We start from the raw sequence: 22812 nt of genomic DNA on the forward strand, positions 1-22812 counted from the left end.
CAGTTTTTGACCATTATGAATAAAGCTACTACAAACGGTTGTGTACAAGTTTTCACATGAACGTCAGTCTTCGTTTTCTCCGGGATGAACACCCTGACCTGAAGTTGCCGGGTCTGACGGTGATTGCGTGTTTAGTTTGTTAAGAAACTGCCAACCTGTTTTCCAGGCGGCTGTACCATCATACATCCCACCAGCCCGGCGTGAGTAATCTCCAACCTGTTTCCCAGGTGGCTGTGCCATCTTACATCGCGCCAGCCCCGCGTGAGTGATCTCCAACCTCTTTCCCGGGCGGCTGTGCCATCTTACATCCCGCCAGCCCCGCGTGAGTGATCTCCAACCTGTTTCCCGGGCGGCTGTGCCATTTTACATCCCGCCAGCCCCGCGTGAGTGATCTCCAACCTGTTTCCCGGGCGGCTGTGCCATCTTACATCCCGCCAGCCTGGCGTGAGTGATCTCACCAACGTGCGGCCGCATCACCCTGTTATTTTCAGTCACGTGGATAGATGTGCAGTGCTGTGTTGTTGTTGTTTTAATTTGCATTTCCCTAGGAGCCCATTATGTTCGTATCAGTCTCTCGGACATCTCTTCTTGTGCTTATTTGCCGTTCATATCCTCTTTGGTGAAATGTTTTTTTCTGTCTTTTGCTCATTTTTCTAACTGAACTGCACTTTTTTTTTCTTTATTGGACAGAGGGTTTCACTGTGTTGTGGAGGCTGGAGTGCACTGGTGCGATAATAGCTCTCTGCAGCCTCAGCTGTCCACGTAGCTGGGACTACAGGTGCGTACCACCACGCCCAGCTAATTTTTGTTTTTTTTGTGTAGTTGAGGTTTTGCCATGTGGTCCATGCTGGTCTCGAACTCCTGGTCTCAAGCAATCCACCCTCCTTGGTCTTCCAAAGTGCTGGGATTACAGGCGTGAGCCACTGGGCCTGGCCTTTGCTTTTTTTTTTTTTTTTTTTAACCATTGAGTTTTGAGAGTTATTTGTGTATTCGAGGCACTGGTCTGTGTTGGATATGTAGTTTGAATCTATTCAGAATATTTTCTCTCAGTTTGTAGCTTGTCTTTTCATCTTCTTAACATAGTCTTTTGCAGAGCAAAAGTTTTTATTTTTTGTGAAGTCCAATTTTTTTGTGAAGTCCAATTTTTCTATTTTTCCTTTTATATATTATGATACTGGTAAGAAATTTTATATATTATGATGCTGGTAAGAAATTTTATATATTGCGATGCTGGTAAGAAGTCATTTCTTAGTCTTCAATCCCAAAGATTTTCTCTGTTTATTTTCTAAAAGGTTTATAGTTTTGCATTTTACATTTAAGTCTGTGATCCATTTTGAAATCAGGTAGATTGAGTCCATCACTTTATTCTTTTTCTTTTTTCTTTTCTTTTTTTTTTTGAGGCAGAGTCTCGCTCTGTCATTTAGGCTGGAGTTCAGTGGTGCGATCTTGGCTCACTGCAAGCTCCTCCCGGCTTCACACCATTCTCCTGCCTCAGCCTCCCGAGTAGCTTGGACTATAGGCACCTGCCACCACACCCGGCTAATTTTTTGTATTTTTAGTAGAGACGGGGTTTCACCGTGTTAGCCAGGATGGTCCCAATCTCCTGACCTCGTGATCCACTCGCCTCAGCCTCCCGAAGTGCTGGGATCACAGGTGTGAGCCACCGTGCCTGGCCTGCTTTATTCTTTTTCAAAATTGCTTTAGCTACTCTCATTCCTTTGTCCGTACATATAGATTTCAGAAAAATCTTCTGTATATCTGCAGGATATTTGCTGGCATTTCAATAGGAATTCATTAAATCTATATATCAGTTTGGGAAAAATGATATTTTTGCTATAGTGAGTCTTCCAATCAATTAACACCCTGCGTCTCTCTCTTTATTTAGGCTTTCTTTGATTTCTTTCACTAGTGTTTTGTAGTTTTCAGCATTTAGATCCTGTACATGTCTTAGATTTATACCTAAGTATTTTTTTGAGTAACTGTAAATAATATTGTATTATTCATTTTGGTGACTTTGTATTCATTACTAGTATATAGAAATATTATTGAATTTTGTATGTTTGTCATGTATCCTGTGATCCTGATGAACTCACTTGTTAGTTGTAGGAGGGTTTCTTTTGAGATTCCTTGGGATTTTATCTGTGGACAATCGTGTCATCTGCAAATAGGGACAACTTCTTTCCATCCTTCCTTCCTTCCTGCCTGTCTGCCTTCCTTTTCTCTCATTCTCTCTCTCTCTCTCTTTCTTCTTTTCCTTTTATTTCCCTTTTTGCGTTATTGCGATAGCTAGGACTCCCAGCACCATGTTAAACAGAGTGGTGATAACAGACATCCTTGCCTTGTTCCTCATCTTAGGCTGGGAGTTTTCGGTCTTTCCCATTAAGTATCCTGTTAGCTGCAGGTGTTTTATAGATGTTCTTTATTAAGTTGAGGAAGCTTCCCTTTATTTCTATTTTTTAACAGATTTTCAGGCTGGGTGCGGTGGCTCATGCTGTAATCCCAGTACTTTGGGAGGCTGAGGCAGGTGGATCACCTGAGGTCAGGAGTTTGAGACCAGCCTGGCCAATATGGTGAAACCCTGTCTCTACTAAAATATAAACATTAGCCGGGTGTGGTGGTGGTTGCCTGTAATCCCAGCTACTTGAGAGGCTCAGGCAACTAGAACTGCTTGACTGCTTGAACCCAGGAGGTGGAGGTTGCAATGAGCCAAGATCACGCCACTGCACTCCAGCCTGGGCAAGAGAGCAAGACTCTGTCTCAAAAAAAAAAAAAAAAAAAAAGAAAGAAAGAAAGAAAGAAAGAAAGAAAGAAAGAAAGAAAGAAAGAAAGAAAGTCCAGTCTGCAGAGATGTTGAATTAAAAACAACGTCCGGCCGGGCACGGTGGCTCAAACCTGTAATCCCGGCACTTTGGGAGGCCGAGACGGGCGGATCACGAGATCAGGAGATCGAGACCATCCTGGCTAACACGGTGAAACCCCGTCTCTACTAAAAAATACAAAAAAAAACTAGCCGGGCAAGGTGGCGGGCGCCTGTAGTCCCAGCTACTCGGGAGGCTGAGGCAGGAGAATGGCGTAAACCCGGGAGGCAGAGCTTGCAGTGAGCTGAGATCCGGCCACTGCACTCCAGCCTGGGCGACAGAGCGAGACTCCGTCTCAAAAAAAAAAAAAAAAAAAAAAAAAAAAACAACGTCCACTTTGCCAGAAACTTCAAACAGGAGACCAAGTGGTGCTTTCAGGGACATCCAGGGTGATGTTGCATCCCAGGACGAGAAGAGGCTGCCACTAGGACCCACAGACAGAGCTCCAGGGAGTTTAACATACAACCTTTAAAAGGAAGAAATTGGCCAGGCACGGTAATCCCAGCACTTTGGGAGGCCAAGGTGGATGAATCACGAGGTCAGGAGATCGAGACCATCCTGGCTAACACAGTGAAACCCCGTCTCTACTAAAAATACAAAAAAAAAAAAAAAAAAAAAAAAAAAAAACACATTAGCCGGGTGCGGTGGTGGCTCCTGTAGTCCCATCTACTTGGGAGGCTGAGGCAGGAGAATGGCGTGAATCCGGGAGGTGGAGCTTGCAATGAGCCGAGATCAAGCCACTGCACTCCAGCCTGGGCAACAGAGCGAGACTCCATCTCAAAAAAAAAAAAAAAAAAAAAAGGAAGAAATCACGCCAGCCCAGAATCAACTGCATAACAGAATGTGCTCCAGTGTGTAATCGGCAGGGTTTGCTGGAGGACGTCTCCTAGGATGCTCTAGAAGCATAAAGAGATGCCGGTTGTGAGGCTTCTGCCTCAGGACTCGTGGACTGGGCAATCCAGCCCTCTGGAGACCACTGAACAGGCAGCATTCCAAATCTTCTGGAAAACATCAGAGGAATAACAGGACATGAGAAATCCCCAAGCAAGCTCCAAGGAAGGACGGGAGCTCATTTCAGCCTGGAGGCGTTTGCTGGTCGGGAGCAAGGGGAAGGTAAGGTGCGAGGCCGAGGCCAGGCCTGCTGGGCAGAGCCACGGGCAGAGCCACATGGGTTTATCCTGGAGTCCTGTCTGAGCGACATGGGCTGGGAGGGCTGCACCCTTGCTCACACCGGCGGCCGGGCAGCCCAGGAAGTCCCAGGCCCGCAGGCTGGATCTCCGTGGCCTTGGGAACATGCCCATTTGTTTTTGTGCCATCTGCAGCACTTTGAGCTGCAAAGGCAGAGACCACCTAGAGCATCAGCCAAAGGCCTGTCTTTTATGGCAGTCTGTGTCCACCAGCCTGGCTGGGGAAGGGCTCCCGCTCCAGGCCTCCTACGTGGGGACACGGACGAAAAGGGGCTCTAAACAACCACTGGGAAAGAAGTGTGTGAGAAGGACAATCTCCGGCAGTGGTGAGTGTGACAGAAAGATGGGGTGTGAGGCAGAGCCAGGGAGGGTGGCCGGGCTCATTCAGACCGGCGGGTCAGAGAAGCGGTGTGAAAAGTTGGGCCTCATGGAATGGGAGTTGGGACATGGCCTTGGCTGCCTGAGGTCGGGAGGACACAGCTACTGCGTGGAGTCAAGGGACTGAGAGGCCACAGAACCTAAATGGGACCCGTGGGTCTGGGGGTGCGGCCATGAGTGGCAGCGGAGTCCTTCAGGGTACGGGCCAGGCGCATTCACTCAGGGATGGTGCATCACACGCGTGGCAGGTGTCTCCTCCCCACACTCCCCAAGACAGCTCCCACCCCACGGCCACATTCTCAGGCGGCTCTGACACTCCTCCCAACAGTAGGCCCACATTCCCTCCCTCTTCACCCCCGTGGGCTTCCAAGGTGGTGGAGGTAACACCCCGACTTCTGAACTGAGGGCCCCACCCCTGCCTCACTTCGGTCTGCCCCTGCCCCCTCGCCCCGGCCAGGACTGCAGCCCGTGGGGGGCCCACACCACAGGCGTCAGGCAGGCTGTGGGGTGGCAGCTTAGGCAGGTACCTGAGTACACTGCCAGGTCATTCTTCCTTGTCCCCAGTCCCCAAGGGATTAGAAGTGTTTCTAGCACTTCTATACTTCCTGAGATGACTCCCTGTTCTGTGGTTTTGGTGCCAGTAATTGATAAACCTCCAAAATGCTGCCAATCGGACCACGTCCTTGCTCCTAACGCTAAGACCCTCAGCTCAGGCCGCTGCCCCTTCAGTAAGACACTCCACAGCCCCTCCACATGCGTCTCCACCTGTTGCCCAGGACGGGGAGTTTACGTTTTCTAACACCATGGTTACTAAAGGGCTTTTCCAGGCTGCCTGACTTCAAAATCTGGAGAGCTTAGTGTTCTTTTTGCTTTAAGTTGTTAGCAGGAAATAAAGTAAACACCGCCCTGTTCACTGGAATAACTTAAAACTGCGCTGTTAATTAAAAAGAAAGAAAGAAAGAAAGAAAAAAGAATTCTAATCCTTTGAAAATCCTGGCAGAAAGGAAACTTTCTCAGTCCCACCTGAGGCGACTGTTCCCCGCTGACCGAGCGTCCTTCCCTCCCGCCCTGGGCCCTGCAGTTTGAGGCCCCCACTTCCCGCCCCAGTGCCTGCCAGGCACCCCACAGAGGTGGGGACGCGGGCTCTGCAGGACAGGAGGCCCCCAACAGGTTTCCGGCTAATCCACCAAATGGGCACCTTCTTTGCACAGCGGCTCTGGGAGCTGACTCAGATGGCAACGACTCCACAAATCCTGACAGATTCCATCAAATCACACCCAAGCCAACCGCTACAGCTGAGTGTGACGGCAGCTTGGGGCTGGACGGACACCACAAACTACACAGTTATGTTGTGGGAGTACGCAGGAGCCCCTGACTATGTGCCCAGGAGCACGCCTGTGTCTAAGGGGTTCAAGCAGTGTGAAATTCTATTTTTTTTTTTTTTTTGAGACGGAGTCTCACTCTGTCCCCCAGGCTAGAGTGCAGTGGCACAATCTCGGCTCACTGCAAGCTCCGCCTCCCAGGTTCACGCCATTCTCCTGCCTCAGCCTCCCAAGTTGCTGGGACTACAGGTGCATGCCACCACGCCCAGCTAATTTTTTTTTGTATTTTTAGTAGAGATGGAATTTCACCGTGTTAGCCAGGATGGTCTCGATCTCCTGACATCGTGATCTGCCCACCTTGGCCTCCCAAAGTGCCGTGATTACAGGCGTGAGCCACCGCGCCCAGTCCAGAAATTCTTTAACTTAGGATTCCAATCTGCCTAAAAGACAAGCACTAAGCAGGTTCTGACTGGACTGCTCCCTGGAGGGTGGGCTGTGGGCTGCAGGATACGGGGCTCCCACACCTGTTGCTAGAGCCATGGCCTGTAGCCGAGAGGAAAGTCCCTCGAGGCCTGAGATATGTGGCTTGGAGCTAGGCCTGGGGGGTCAGGAGAAGGGTAAATAGGAGACGCCACAGGAGCTCTTAATTTGGGCCAGGAAGGCGATGCATGAGATATGATGTAGGCAGATATTGAGGAAGAGCTTGACATCTCCAAGGCCTCGTCTGGAGCCTGAGATGGAGTGAACAGTTTGGTCCTTTACACCCTGTCATTCTGTGATAGGAATGAACTCCAAATGGGAAGACAGCAGAGCCTCAAATCCCAAAACAGCAGCCCTGCTCACTGTTCGTAAGCACTTTTGTGACGGGAGAGTGCAAGCTGGTCCTTCCGGGGAATCTGGTCCTTCTCCTGACCCTCTTCTTTTTTTACTTTTATTTTTATTTTTGAAACAAGGTCTTGCTCTGTCACCCAGGCTGGAGTGCAGTGGCATGATCTCAGCTCACTGCAACCTCCACCTCCCGGGTTCAAGTATTCTCCTGCCTCAGCCTCCAGAGTAGCTGGGATCACAGGTGTGTGCCATCACACTTGGCTGATTTTTGTTTTGTTTTTAGTAAAGACCATGTTGATCAGGCTGGTCTCGAACTCTGACCTCAAGTGATCCACCCACCTCAGCCTCCCAAAGTGCTGGGATTACAGGCATGAGCCACCATACCTGGCCTATAGTTCATTATTCTACTGGCAATTTTGGGATTGGTAATGAATGTTTTTAGATACTTATACAAATTGCTTATTTGTCGATTTTGGAGCTGGTGTTCTTATTTTATTGTTGGACTTTGTACACCAAAAATATAAATGCTTTTTAATATGTGATGGAATTATTTTTTGGGTTATATGTAGACTTAATTGTGTTGTTATGACACTCACATATAATAAAAATTTGGTAAGGTTAAATCTAAGCTTTTGGGGGATATGATTTTGGCCTTTTGAATCATGCTTAGAGATTTTATAAAATAGTCTTGCCTGTAATCTTACTCTTTTCAATTAATTTTCTTTTCTTTTCTTTTCTTTTTTTTTTTTCTGGGTCTGGCTCTATGGCCCAGGCTGGAGTGCAGTGGTGTGGTCTTGGTTCACTGCAACCTCTGCTTCCCGGGTTCAAGCCCTCCTCCCTCTTCAGCCTCCTGAGTAGCTGGGACCACAAGTGTGCACATGCCTGGCTAATGTTTGTATTGTTTGTAGAGATGGGGTTTCGTCATGTTGCCCAGACTGGTCTCAAACTCCTGGGCTCAAACAGTCCTTCTGCCTCAGCCTCCCAAAGTGCTGGGATTATAGGCGTGAGTCACGGTGCTTGGCCTCCAGTTACTTGGCCTCCAGTTAGTTTTCTACGTGTAACTGTGATGATATTTCTAAATGCCCATTGGTTTGTCACTTGGATTTGCTTAAAATCCACGCAGTGCTCCCCACAGCCCTCGGGTTGAAGAGTCCCTGAGAGCTGACCTGTTTTGCTGGTCGGCTGCTCCCTGGCTTAGCTGGGTGCTTGCAAACATGCCTCTTCTGGGACCTGCCTATCCGGCCACTGTCAGGCCTAGGGACGCCGGCTGCACCTGGGCGCAGACACCCCGTAAAAGCACCTTGTTCCTCACACTCAGTGCCTTGGCACGCACCACTACCTCTCCTAATGTTCTTTCTACTTCTTTCTTCAATTGACCTTTGAAATGTTTAAGTACCCTGCAGCCTAAGGCAAGTACCTTTCGCTTGATGGCTGCCAAGAAAAGCACCTGTGTAGCCTTGCTGGGGGTGTCAGTGTAGGTGCTGTCCACCCACTGGGGAAGGCAGGGGCCTCTGCACACCCCACACCTCTGATTTATATCTTCCCCTCAAATTATATCATAAACATCCTTCCTTGCTAGCACAGAAGTACCTGCCTTAGGTCTTCATAGCTCCGCAGTCACCTGAGGGGATGGCTGAATCTGTTTAGCCGCTTTCTCTGCTGACCTCATCCAAGTCTCACCACCCAGTGTTTCTCCTGTAAATGGCACAGCTTCGCGTAGACACGCTGACAGCATTCATGGGGGTCCACGTGGAGTCACAGGCCTGCTGCCCACATCATCCACTGTCCCAGCGTGGACTTAAAGGACTCATCAGAGACCTCAGGTTGAACATGAAACATTAATTCTGAAAGAACAGACAGAAACAAAACACATTAGACCAGAAGGACAAAGAGCCTGGGAGGAGCACCTTCAGCCAGGAGGGGTGGGATCTGGAATTGTGGAGTCTCTGTTTGGAGGAAGGACGCTCCACCTGAGGTCCCCGCAGGCAACGGCCCTGGGTTGGTGGCCGCCGAGTCCCTGGAGATGGCAGGGCAGGGCTGGTGGACAAGGTGTGGTTGACAGTGGGTGCTGGCTGAGTTTGGATATAGAGTGTGTGGTCCCAGGACACCCTCAGAGAAGTTTGGAAAATTTATTCCTGAAAATGTGCGACAATGGGCTGCAGGGTGTGGAAATATGTGTATTCTCCCCTAGTGATGCAACGGTTAGGAAGGGAAATTTGGCAGCATTTGTTGGTGAAAGGTGTAAAGCAGACATTCCTGCTGGTTCAGCAATCCCACCTCCTTGTCAACCCCACCTCCTCATCAACCTCATCTCCTCATCAATCCCACCTCCTCGTCAACCCCATCTCCTCATGTCCCCTCATGAATCACCCACACATGGGCATTCTCCGTTGTGAAATGTATTGCAGTTGTTGGAAACAAGATGGTTCGACAATAAAAAGAATGAGCTACAAGCCATGAAAAGGCGTGGAGGAACCTTGAACGCATGTCACTAAGTGGAAGAAGCCAATCTAAAGAAGCCAATCTACGAGTCCAACAACAAGACATTTTGGAAAAGACGGAACTGGGAATAATAAGATCAGTAATAAGGTGAGTGATTGCCAGGGGTTGACAGACGGGGAGGAATGAGTGGGGGAGCACAGAGGATTACTAGGCCAGTAAAATGATTCTGTAGGATACTGTGGTGGTGGATCCATGTCATCATACATTTGTCCAAACCCATAGAATGTACAACAGCAAGACTGACCTCCAATGTAAACTGTGGACTAAGAATGGAGAGAGGCACTGGGTGTGGTGGCTCACCCCCTAAGATCGGAGACAGGCGCTGGGTGCGGCTGGGTTCGGTGGCTCACGCCTGTAATCCCAGCACTTTGGGAGGCCAAGAAGGGTGGATCATTTGAGGTCAGGAGTTTGAGACCAGCTTGTCCAATATGGTGAAACCCAATCTCTACTAAAAATATTCAAAAAATTAGCTGGATGTGGTAGCACACCTGTAACCCCAGCTACTCTGGAGGCTGAGGCAGGAGAATCACTTGAACCTGGGAGGCGGAGGTTGCAGTGAGCCGAGATTGCGCCACTGTACTCCAGTCTGGGCAACAGAGTGAGACTCTGTCTCAAAAAAAAAAAGAAAAGAAAAGAAAAGAAAAGTGAAAAAGATTGGAAGAGAGGGTCATTACCAAATGATTTATCAATTAATTATTTAATTAATATGGTTAATTTCGTGGACCCCGTACAGCATTCAGGACTCCAGTCGGGCGTGTAAGGAGCTGGGATGTCATCACTTATACTCTCAGAATAAGAAAAAAACTGAACCATCTGAAAATCGACGCCTTTTCTTTGGTCTGCCACAGAATCGAGGCATAGGGAAAAACCACTGCCCAAAACCCCAGAGAGGCAGGAGAACGTGCAGGAGCACAGCTGAACGGAGCGGAAGCGCCGTGTGGATCCAGTACCAGCAGGAACACCAAACTGCCACTGATGCCTGCTGGAACGTGGGAAGAAAAAACCACCTATCTAGAGTTCTATGTCCGGTGAAATTACCTTAAGGGGATTTGTTGTCAGTAGATCTGCCTTGTAAGAAATGTTACAAGTAGTTCTTCAGAGAAGGAAAATGATGTAGGTCAGAAACCCGTATTTCTCCTTGGCTCGTTGATGGCTGTTGTCTTAGTCCATTTGTGTTGCTATAAAGGCACACCTGAAGCAGCGTAATTCATAAAGAAAAGAGGTTCATTTGGTTCACAGTTCGGCAGGCTGTGCAAGAAGTGTGGTGCCAGCATCTGCTTCTGGTGAGACCTCAGGAAGGTCCACTCACGGCGGAAGGTGAAGGGGAGCTGCTTGTGCAGAGATCATGTGGCCAGAGGGGAGACGAGAGAGGGGCGAAGGCACCAGGCTCTTTTCAACAATGAGCTCTTGGGGGGACTCATAGAGCAAGAACTCTCTCATTCCTGCCAGGACAGCACCAAGCCGTTCCTGAGGGATCCAGCCCCGTAACCTGAACACCTCCCACCAGGCCCCACCTCCAACACTGAGGGTCACATTTCAACACGAGGTTTGGGGAGACAAGTATCCAAACCATAGCCGGCAACTTCTCCCTGTGTCTTCCTTTCATCTTCCCTCTGTGCACTTGTGTGTCCCCATCTCCTCTTCTTATAAGAATACCAATCCTAGGCCGGACGCAGTGGCTCACACCTGTAATCCCAGCACTTTGGGAGGCCAAGGCCGGTGGATCACCTGAGGTCAGCAGTTCGAGACCAGCCTGGTCAGTGTGACAAAACCCCATCTCTGCTAAAAATACAAAAAAAAATAGCCAGGTGTGGTAGCTCGTGCCTGTAATTCCAACTACTTGGGAGGCTAAGGCAGGAGAATCATTTGAACCCAGGAGGCAGAGGTTGCAGTGAGCTGAGATTACACCATTGGACTCTAGCCTGGGCAACAAGAGTGAAACTCTGTCTCAAAAAAAAAACAAAAAAACAAAAAAAAAAACAATCCTTTTGGGTTAGGGCCCAACAATATGACTTCATTTAACCTTATTACCCTCATCTAGACCCAATGTGCAAATATAGTCACATGGGGGTTAGGACTTCAACGTGCAAATTTGGGGACACCCAGCTCAGTCCATAAGAGTCCATGGGAGAGGTCAGGGCTCAAAATAAGAACTTGGCTTCCTTGACACAGAGACGACTGTCCTCAGTGACCCTCCTCCTGTTGTATGTGCGACAAGCCTGTTAGCTTGGTGTGATACAAATCCTGTGATTATGCTATGTCATGTGGCAAAAGGGATTTTTAGATGGAATCAAGGTCCCAAGCCAGCTGACTCAGTTAATCAAAAGAAAAATAATATCGAGTAGGCCTGACCCAATCAGGTGAGCCCTTGAAGAGCAAACTTTTCCTCTGGCTGGCCTCAAGGAAGAATGCAGAGACCTAAGCTTTGAACTCCCACTGGCCAACAGCCAGCCAAAGCCAGGGACCTCCCTCAGACAACCACAGGGTCTGACTTCTGCCACAGCCTCAGTGAGCTCGGAAGACCACCTGAACTCCAGATGCAGCCTCCCAAGACCCTGGGCAGAGGGCTGAGCTTCGCGTGCACAGAATTCTGACCTACAGAAGCGGAGGTGATAGCTGGGTGTTGTTCTCCACTCTAAGCTTGTGCTAAATTGTGCAGCAGTAGCGCTTCCCACACTTGCCATGGCATTTCCTTCCTCCCCTCTCCTTCCTCCAGCCTGTGGCCGTATGCCTGCTCTCTGCACCCCATATACCATGGTAGTCCAGGCCTTGGTCCTCCCCCGCACCCCAGGATCACCACAGTGACCTGCTATTTTTAACCATATGTTTAAAACAGGGTAGGAAGACAGAAGCACATCAAGTTCATGAAGCGTGAGTTCCAGAGACACTCTGACTTTACAAGTGAGTGACTGTGGATCTTTCTCACCCTATCATCTTCTTTCTTGGTTCATTTTGAACACGTGCTTCTTATCCACCACGTTGCTATTTCTTGACATGTGCTCTGAGGACCACCCATCGCATGTGGCTTGGAGAGCTGGGGTGCTGCCTCCAACGTGCAGAATCTGAACCATCAGCACAGGGCTGGGCATTTGCCTGTTCTCCTGGGGGCTTCTGGATATATTAAAATGTCACAATTCCTCTGGTGTCTAACCAGAAGTGTGGGAAATAGAAAGATGAATGGGTTATGGTCCGCATCTTCCAGGAGTTTACAAATTCAGCCTAATAAAGAGGAAAAGATGCCTTCGATGACAATATAAGAGAGTGTCTGAGTCCGTTTTGTGATGCTATAGCAGAACACCACAGGCTGGGTAATTAAGAAATAGTCTATGTTTATTTGGCTCATGGTTCCAGAGGCTGGGAAGTCCAAGATCGAGGTTCCTTCCTGCCGTGTCATAACATGGTGGAAGGCATCCGTCACATGGGCAAGAGAGAGCACGGGCTCAAAGTTGCATCAGCATTAATCCCTTCATGAGGGTGGAGCCCTCGTGACCCACACACCCCCATATGGCCCCACCTCCCAGTGCTGTTGCCTTGGGGATTAAGTTTCTAACATGTATTTTTTGGGGGACACATTCAAGCCATAGCAGGGAGAATATGGTAAGTTCTATAAGCAAGCTCTAAGGCCTGAAAATGTAAATGCCCCCATGTAGAAACCTGGCTATGAGTTGAGGGTGATCTGAATATTTTTATTTATATTTTTGAGACAAGAGTCTCGCTCTGTTGCCCAGGCTGGAGTGCAGTGGCCTGATCTCTGCTCACTGTAATCTCCACCTCCCAGGTTTAGATTGTTCTCCTGCCTCAGCCTCCCGAGTAGGTGGGATTACGGGCGCCCGCCACCACGCCTGGCTAATTTTTGTATTTTTGGTAGAGACGGGTTTTACCATGTTGGCCAGGCTGGTCTTGAACTCCTGACCTCATGATCTGCCCGCCTCAGCCTCCCACAGTGCTGCAATTACAGGCGTGGGTCACACGTGGGCTAGGGCACAGTCCCCAGAAATCTGTGGATTAGGGCCAAGGATAGATGAAGGAACCTGAAACCAGGATGTCAAATGTTGTTGCAGGAGATAATCAATTTGGGCTCCATAAAAACTGGAATGTGCTGAAGTTAGCAGAGATCTGGCTCAATGAATGTATCAGACGTCGAAGGCCACATCGACTTTAAAGGTCATGGGCCACAAAACACAGGGTCCAAGTGTGTGCCCAGAGTGACACCGGTTTTCCTGACGCCTCTGAGGATAATGCTGTTGGCCCTGCTAACTAATGAGGGTGTTTGTGATGAAAAGGCAACAGTGGCCAGGACTATGCTGACTGTGGGGTGCTGGGGCTGCGGGGAGAGAGGGACCTCAGCAGTCGTGTGTTTGTCATGGGCGTGGACAGCTCAGGACAGCACAGCTCTGAGCTGGGTGGACAGGATCAACACCTACCGCGGGGCCAGGCCTCAACGGGAGCCCTGGGAGTGAGGCTTACAGAACACTGACACACATTTGGTGTAGACGCACAGGCTATGACGCATGACCCCAGACAGGGCCTCCACCCGGGGCTGCCTTACACGCTGAGGCCCGAGAGGACTGCCTGGGAACCATGCAGGGTCAGGCCGGGAGTGGACGGGGCACGTGCTAGATCCTCATGGCTCAGCACCCACCTGCCTGTGGTCCACACAGCACCAGTTTCCTTGGGAGAACGCATCCTTCCAGCCGTGTGTCTGTCTGTCCTGCCAGGAGTGCCCGTGGGGCAAGGCCGGGCTGAGGGCCCTGCGTGGCTGTTGGCGAATCCCACGGTGGTGCTCAGTGGAGCATCCCAAGGACAGAAGGCGGCGGTGCTGATTCACTTCTGAGGCACAATCAGAGACCAAGGTCCCGCCTGGACTCCGAGGCTCCCTGGGCCTCGGCCAGTTTCTCTGCTCTCATTTCCCCACCTCTGTGTGGCTCCTGGATCATCTCAAAGACACTGTGCCTGCTCCCCGCCATTTCTCAGTTCTACAATTCGAAGGCGATCCGTATTTTCAAGCAGCTTACAGTCTTGTCGGAGACACCAAGAATGCAGCAGACGCTCTGGAAGAATCAACAACTGACAGATACTTGTATATAAGCAGGAACAAACTAAAGAAGAAAGGAAACATGCCATTTAGAGTCATTTCTGCACTAACCAGGTGCTGATTCGTTAAATAATCGATGAAACGGTTGTTTATTCGCCAAGTTGTTCAAACATTTGTTAACTGGCACCTACTAGAGAGCAAGACCCGACGCTGTAAAGAAAACACGGTGACGTCACACGTTGGGAGATGACTGACATCTGCTGCTTAACATGAGAACTAAGCAGGTGACATTTTGGTTTAGAATCCTCAGCTGATTTATGTCAAACAAGCAAAGGAAGCAACCATGGAAACAGAGCTCAGGCCCTTTCCCGGCAGTGGCTTTGCTGTTTGGGAGAGACAGGCTTCATGGACTCACTCATTATTTCAGTTTATCCCTATTTGCAGCATAACGTTGTTTGAAAAAGCAGAAAGGGACTTAGGTGTAGATGAATTGAATACACCGTGGGTTCTTGTATGTGTGGGTTTTGTGTGTGTATGTGTGTGTGTGATTTTATTTTGCTTCTATCTAAAAATCTCTCTAAAAAGACACTAGAGGTGACGAAGATAGAGAAGGAGAAAAAGAAGGAGGAGGAGGCTGGGTGTGGTGGCTCACATCTGTGATCCCAGCACATCGGGAGGCCAAGGCAGGAGAATTGATTGAGGCCAGGAGTTCAAGACCAGCCTGGGTAACATAGTGAGACCCCATCTCTATAAAAAATTTAAAAAGATAGCCGGGCATGGTGGCACACACCTGTAGTCCCAACTACTTAGGAGGCTGAGGTGGTGGGATCACTTGAGCCCAGGAGTTTGAGGCTGCAGTGAGCCATGATCGCACCACTGCACTCCAGCCTGGGTGACAGAGTCAGACCCTGTCTTGATAAACAGGAGGAAAGAAGGATGTGGTACAAGCCTTTCAGGACAAACAAAATGGAAGAGGAGGCATGGATGAGGAGCCATGGGAGCTGGGCCAGTGGTGTCCGCACATCCTACCGAGGAAGCCGAAGAACAGCGGAGCCGCAGGCAAGCACATTTGCAGCTCAAACCCGAGAGGCACAGAACGGGAGCATCAGCATCCATGGGTGTCGGGTGAAGGCAGGCCTGAAATAAAAGGCTCGCAGGAGATGGGGCAAGAAGCCTGCTCCTCCACCTCTCACAGAAGGTGAGTGACCCCCTGCTGTGGCCGGCGCCTGGAGAAGGTGTGTTCTCTGGGCCACACAGAGAGAGGTCTCTCCCGGGATGGTTTGAGTCTGAGGCCACCTCCTCTTCCTCACTTGGCTCTCGGAACACTGGCAGCCAAAGGATTACTGTCTCCCAGACAAGGCGTTTGAACACTTTCCTTTAAAGGACCTCATTCATCCACTTGGAAAGCCACGAAGATCCTAACAGGAAGGGGTCTCAGATGAGGCTTCCCCCAAGATCACAGAGCAATGTGGCCACACACAGAGCTGCAGTCAGCCTGGTAGTGGCTGCTTTGCTGGGTGGACAACGCCAAATCTTCAGACTCCTGGGGAAAGCATCCACGGTCAAGTTCACACAGAAACAGGACAAACAGGAAGCCATTCGGAGGAAACGGGCACCGCGCAGGGAGAACACCTCAAGGAATAAAAATGCTAGAATTTACATCCTTAGAGAGAGAAGTAGATGTTGAACCCATGAAACAATAACGGAACACTTAAAAAAGAAATGTATTCAAGGAAACAAAAGCTTATGCAAAAAAAATTAAACTATGAGAGCAAAAACGCCAACCTCAAAAGAAAGGTTGGAAGATAAAATCTTTAAAAACTCTCAGAAGGTAAAACCAAAAGACAAAGAGATGAGAAATGAAAGAATAAAGATACATTTTTGGTTCAGTGAGTAGCTAAAACATTTAAAATAAAGTTCCAGCCTGAGCAAAGAATGAACAAGACCCACAAGGCATGTCACGAAATCGCAGAGCTCTAGGGAGGAGGAGACTCAACCCTTACTGCCGAGAGAGTCAGAAGCCAGCCTGACACTGGGCCGGGCAGAGGCAACCCCGGACTTCAGGAGGCAACAGAGGGGGAATGCTGGGAATTCCGTGAGCACACCATCTCCATTAAGCTTCCTCACCCAGCCACAATCTCAGTTCACTGCAACCTCCGCCTCACGGGTTCAAGCGATTCTCCTGCCTCAGCCTCCCGAGTAGCTGTGATTACAGGCGTGTGCCACCATGCTCCACTAATTTTTTGTGTTTTTAGTAGAGACAGGGTTTTACCTCGTTGGCCAGGCTGGTCTCGAACTCCTGACCTCAGGTGATCCACCTTCCTCGGCCTCCCAAAGTGCTGGGATTACAGGCGTGAGCCACCACGCCCAGCCCCGTTTTCTATTTTTCTAGAGCAGTGTTTTTGATGGACTGTGTTATCCCCTCATATGTGTGGTTCTGGCTCAGGAAACAGTCAAGCAGAGGCTTCTAGAAATGGATAAAAGATTGGATTCAATTCCCACTAAGATTCCTTCTGTCTCCAAGACCGTGTAATTCTTATGGCATGAAAATCTCATTAACATGAAACCTGGTAATTTGTAATTTGTACTAATCATACTGAGCTCAAGTTGGAGTGTGGCGTTGAGTTCATAAAAAGGCTGTCCCAGCAAGTAATGCTGCTTGAGAACAAACTGAGGTCAAACTTTATAGATGCACCATACAAGCAGTTTGTGTGATAATTAAAATAGTTCTTAGAGATAGTTTCCAAGAATGTTTTTCTGCTTAGCAACCCTTTATTAGCATACTTTTTGGTTACTGAATATACTTGACATTTCCCTCATTCCACAGCCTTCCCTCCAATTAGCCTGAATTGATAGGGTTTTTACCCATGTAAGCATCTTGACTACCGCCGCAGAAAGAAGATGTGAATGAGGGTGCTCCAATCTAAGGAACAAAGACAGGTCACTGAGGACAGAGACTCTGACTTCCACTTGGCTGTTGTCAATAAGATTTTCCTGAAAGCTCATCCTCTGACAATTTCACGTGCTTTGTTGATGATATCTCAAAGAGCTTAACATTCCTTGAGCCACAAAGAAGAACTTGGCCGATGGAATGAAGTGATGGCAACACCGGGAGGAAATGCCATCTTCTTCAAAGTCTGGTAGCTGTGGGCGTGAGCGCCCTCGTGTATGATGGCTTCCTGCGTGACAGTGAGCTCACATCCTGGAGAAAGGGCTAGAAAGAGAATAGGCAGTTCTATCTGACTGCAAATGCAATATAAGTCACAGAATGCTGTGTCTGGGGAGAAAGCTGTTATGATCTTACGCTTTATTAATAGTGCATTCCCCGAAACAATGGCTATTCTCCAAGCCCTGTGACCCTCTGCGTTGGTAGAACACACCTTCCATGCTGAACTTGGGCCCTGGCACTGTATTTTAAGAGAGACATGGGCAGACAAGTGCAGACTGAGGTAGGGTAAAACACCAGGAACTCTGTCTTATGAGGAATAGTGGAAGGAAATGGGAATAATTTCTGGATTGCATAGAATTTCAGGCAAACACGAAAGATCTTTTTAAATATTGGGGGGGAAAGTAAGGGGAAAAATGATTCCTTTTGCGAGGTAGGCAGTGACAACTTATATTCTGTCTCCCTCCATTTACCTTCCTGGTTTGTTCTCCCATCTCCCAGCTCCACTCCAGGTGACGGTTCAGACTTGGAATTCAGCTGCTGTGGGTGTTTTCCAGAAAGCTTGATGACAAGGGCTCTTCCTGACTTTTATAAAAGCTTGGAAGAATTTAGTGGTAGGATAGACAGAGGAGTGATGCTTTTAAGAATTAGGAGAAAAGGCTGGGTGTGGTGGCTCACACCTGTAGTCCCAGTACTTTGGGAGGCAGAGGTGGGTAGATCACTTGAGGCCAGGAGTTTGAGAACAGCCTGGCCAACATGGCAAAATCCAGTATCTACTAAAAATACAGAAATTAGCCAGGCGTGGTGGCGCACGCTTGTAGTCCCAGTTACTCAGGAGACTGAGGCACAAGAATTGCTTGAACCAGGAGGTGGAGGCTGCAGTGAGCCGAGATTGCATCATTGCGCTCCAGCCTGAACGGCACAGCGAGACTACGTCTCAAAAAAAAAGAAAAAGAAAAAAAGAAAATTAGGAGAAAAAGAACTGTTCTGGGAAGAAAGGAATGGAAGTATCGCAAGATTAGAGGAAGGCTGACTCCCATTTTATGGAGATGTCCAGAAGAAAGGACCGCAGGTGCAGCTGAGGGAGTTGGTGAGCGGCACGCCCACACGGAAGGCAAGGGACTGGAGCATCTCGGCAGTCATGAGCCCGGACTGACGCCTGTGGGAGGTCCCTGGGTGCTTGGCTCTGCGCCAACTCCGGGGACCCCTTCATTGTCCCGGCGCCGTCGGACAGTGACCGGGAACTAATAACGAGGGAGATGAAGTGTTACCACAACGCTGATGGAAAGAGGCTTAGACATGGATGTAAACTGACTTTAAAGAAAGTACTTTCTTGCATGCCTATATTTATGGATTAGATAACTATACATTTACACAGCTCAAGGACAGATCAAGGACCAATGCGTAGAAGGTTCTGGAAGGAATATTTAGTTAATGCAAAAAGAAATTTCTAAGCATTGTCACTCCCAGCAGTAGGAGAGTGCTTTTGGAAGCCAGAGCTCCTGCCACAGGGCAGAACACTGACATCCATCTTTCAGGGGTGTTTTAAGGGAAAATTCCATGATGAGTGTCACACACTGGATTAAGCAATATCTTCCAGCCCTCCCAAATCTGGGGTTCTGTCATTCTATGAATTATCAGAATCCCTGGCTCACAAGTGGGACTGGACTGAGGCTCTAAGAGCTTGTAAATATTTGCACAGCAGTCCTTTGAAAGCACTCATCGGGACTTCTGTGCCATAACACTCTGCCCTGAGTGACCACCGAAGTGTTTATTTTACTCTGGCTCCTCGGACGGGTGACTGAACTCATTTGCAAACAGCGAAAAGACAGCCGTGTCAACTTTGATTGATCTCAAGGTCAGAGGTGTTGTTTTCCTTCTTGTTGTGTAAGGAATGCGTTTTTTTCTTCTTATGGTAACTGTAATACTGGACTGAGCACAAAGAGAGAGGACATTTGAAGTACATGTTGCAAGTACCGCTGGAGGGATTAGGGACAAATGAAATGGAGGCAGAGATTGGGAAGACAGTTGAAGTATTAAGCTTACTTCCCAGCCCAGCTGAGCATTTTATGACGGATGTGTCAGAGCTCCAACTGCTGGCCTTGGCTCGACCGCCCTGAGATTGCTCTGCTGTGTGTCAGAGGACATCATCAGTGTTTGCAAAATCCAATTAAAGCAGCATTAGTGCACACGGGCACACGGAGCCGCCCAGCGCGTTTCATGCCCAGTCCCTCTGGCAGTTCTGGGAGCCCAGCCGCAGTTTTAGAAAAGAGTTATTTGGATGAGATTTGGAACAGAATTTTTTTCTCCAATTTAAATTATTTTTCATTTTATTGAAAACTTCCAGAGTTCCATTGGTTCAAATATCAAAGCAGGGAAAAGAAACTTTTCCTTCCTTTTTGTGACACGCTTATAAAAATTATTTTCGTCACTCAGGTGAATTATCAGCAAGTATGATGTCATGCTGCTGAGATTAAGCACGAGGACAGGGAGATGCAAGGCGGGAAGGCTCGGCTCCCGCCCTCGCTCCTTAGATGCAGAATGTGCAACTGAACCGCAGCTGTTAGTGTTACGTAATCCAGGGATACTAGGAAGTAGAAGTGGCCAGAACTATTTTATAACAATAGTAGGAAAATACATTTTTCTCCATTTGTAAAGATTTCTGGTTTTGATTATGTATCAGTCCATAATCTGAATGTACATCCACATGGTGAAATTGTTTTGCATAATCTGTTTTAGGCCACGGCAGAGTTGCCTTTACTGGAGGAATTCTCCTGCTAATAACCATGATAACCTCTGTATTAGATATTAAAATAACAGTTCGAAGGCCCTAGAGATCACCCAGAAGCTGACAGAAACTGGAAGGACAAAACCCTTGCAATAAGGGAAGCAAACTGAAAAACTTAGTGTAGCCACATGAATCTGACTATTTGCTGAGGGCACTTCCCAGTCCATGCAGGGTGTGTGAAGATAGAGTTCAAATGAGAAGTGCCAATGTTCTCAACGCAGTGGTTTGCCTGTGTTCCCCGAGTTCATTTGCTGGAAGCTGAGTTGCTCTTGTAACAGGGTTGGGGCCTTTCCAAGGGGGTTAGCCCGAGGCTCTGCCCCTGTGGATGGAATATGCTTTTGTATTGGGAGTGGATTTGTTGTCTAGGGAGGTGGCTCCTGATAAGTTTGTCCCCATTCTTTTTTTTTTTTTTTTTTTTTGAGACAGAGTTTTGCAATTGTTGCCCAGGCTGGAGTAGTGCAGTGGTGTAATCCCAGCTCACTGCAACCTCTGCCTCCCAGGTTCAAGCGATTCTTCTGCCTCAGCCTCCTGAGTAGCTGGGATTACACGCCTGGGTAATTTTTGTATTTTTAGTAGAGACAGGGTTTTGCCATGTTGGCCAGACTGGTCTTGAACTCCTGACCTCAGGTGATCTGCCTGCCTCAGCCTCCCAAAGTGCTGGGATTATAGGCATGAGCCACTGCACCTGGCCTCTCTCTGTCTCTTGTCCCCACTTCCACCAGGGCAAGGCCCTCACCAGATGCTGGCACCATGTCCTGGACTTCCCAGCCTCCAGAACCATAAGCCAAAAAAATTGCTATCCCTTATGTATTACCCAGTCTGTAGAATTGTGGCAGGACAGTCCACAGCTCTCATTCTATTCTCAAAGAGGTGAGAGGTTCCAAAGGGGCTCATGTCTACTCATGTAGAAGCCAGAGGAAGACAGATCAGATCACACAGCCACAGCATCAGAGTTAGACCAAGAAAGGGGTGTTTAGAGACTTCCAGGCAATCATGAAACATTCCATTTCTATGTAAGCTGTTTGACTGGTATGAAGTTCGCACTTGCTGAGAATCAAACACTGAGAATATCAGGTATTCTATGTTGAGATCTGATCTTGACAAGTAAATGACAAAAGGCAGAGAAAAGTAGCTAGAAAAGAAGGAAGATGCAGCCCCAGTAGCTGCCTTCTTTCCCGTCCAAGGCCACGCATGCTGCCCAGCAGGTCTTGGCGTTACAGAGAATGCTGGCGGCTCTGTCTGTTGTTTGTTTGGAGGGCTCGCTGCTGAGCCACATCGAGTTTTCTGGAGACGCGTCAGCTAAGCTAGTGAGACCGTACTCAGTTCCTCCCCGTGCAGTGGGCGTTACCACTGTGATTCTGTGGGTGGGACAAGGAGGCAATGAGGCTAATGGGAGAAGTCAAGGGGCAAGCGCCCACTCAGTGCCCACTCAGCTGCCGACCGTGTGCTGTGGGCTCCCTTTCTTGCACAGAGAAAGGAGCTCTGGTCTGGTGATGGAGGTGGATGTGCTATGAGAGTCCACCTGCCAGAGCCGCAATGGAAATGGGCCCAGACTGCTGGCGCGTGCAGCAGGGACGACTCACTGGGGCAGGGGGAGTTCGCAGGGTGGCTGGGACCACACAGTCCCTTCCTCACATAGGGCATGGCACACCCCACTCCTATACAACCACCACTGTTCAGTTCTCACTTAAAAATCCGAACATGATCCCCCTTTGGTGAACTTTTTTGGTTTTTTTTTGAGACGGAGTCTCGCTCTGGCGTGCAGTGACACGATCTCTGCTCACTGCAAGCTCTGCCTCCCGGGTTCACACCATTCTCCTGCCTCAGCCTCCTGAGTAGCTGGGACTACAGGTGCCTGCCACCATGCCCAGCTAATTTTTTGTAGTTTTAGTAGAGACAGGGTTTCACCATGTTAGCTGGGATGGTCTCGATCTCCTGACCTCGTGATCCACCTGCCTAGGCCTCCTAAAGTGCTGGGATTACAGGTGTGAGTCACCACGCCCGGCCTGGTGAACTTTTAACATACTTTCCCCGTGCTCTAGCCACAGCCACATTGGTTCCCGTTAGCTAAATTTTTTCTTTTTCTTTTTTTTTTTTTTGAGATGGAGTCTAGCTCTGTCCCCCAGGCTGGAGTGCAGTGGTGCAATCTCGGCTCACTGCAAGCTCTGCCTCCCAGGTTCACACCATTATCCTGCCTCAGCCTCCCGAGTAGCTGAGACTACAGGCGCCCGCCACGGGACCCAGCTAAATTTTTTGTATTTTTAGTAGAGATGGGTTTCACCATGTTAGCCAGGATGGTCTTGATCTCTTGACCTTGTGATCCACCCGCCTCAGCCTCCCAAAGTGCTGGGATTATAGGCGTGAGCCACCATGCCCGCCCCCCTTAGCTAAATTTTTAACCATACAGTATTGTCATCTGCATGCTGTAGTTAAGAGCTTCCAGCGGTTACACGCACTAGATCTTAACAGCTGAGCCCTCATGAATAACATGTTATCTTCCACCATCTCTGGGAAGCAGTGATACTGTGGGATGGGAAAAGTGCAGTCTCCCAGGATTTCTGCCGTTTCCATGCTGAGTAACAGAGTATTTCCAGTCCTGTAACTCCGGTCCACGACCTTCAGTTAGGTGGGAATAACCTTAGGAAGTGCCCTTTCCCCATGTGGGCCTTTACAACCTTTAAAACTCCCAAGGATGGACCCAACTTGACAAACATCAACAGCTCCCCGTGTCCCAAAGGTGGACAGTCA

The 22812-nt window shown here is 48.8% G+C and overlaps 1 long non-coding RNA gene across 2 annotated transcripts in view; it reads right to left on the reverse strand.

Annotated features, from left to right (window-relative positions):
- Positions 1-935: 935 nt before the first annotated feature.
- LOC140712352 (uncharacterized) overlaps positions 936-22812 on the reverse strand; it is a 35897-nt gene continuing 14020 nt past the window's right edge. Inside the window, exons 4-6 of one of the 2 annotated variants that reach the window (XR_012093878.1) lie at positions 13718-14174; positions 8164-8417; positions 936-3859 (exon numbers count right to left, since the gene is read on the reverse strand). This is a non-coding gene — a long non-coding RNA (uncharacterized lncRNA). Of the gene's footprint in view, positions 8418-13717; positions 14175-22812 lie in introns of both variants that reach the window. The other variant, XR_012093879.1, reaches the window with a different exon arrangement.

This window comes from Chlorocebus sabaeus, chromosome 9 (genome assembly GCF_047675955.1).
Source record: "Chlorocebus sabaeus isolate Y175 chromosome 9, mChlSab1.0.hap1, whole genome shotgun sequence".
Lineage (NCBI taxonomy): Eukaryota > Metazoa > Chordata > Mammalia > Primates > Cercopithecidae > Chlorocebus > Chlorocebus sabaeus.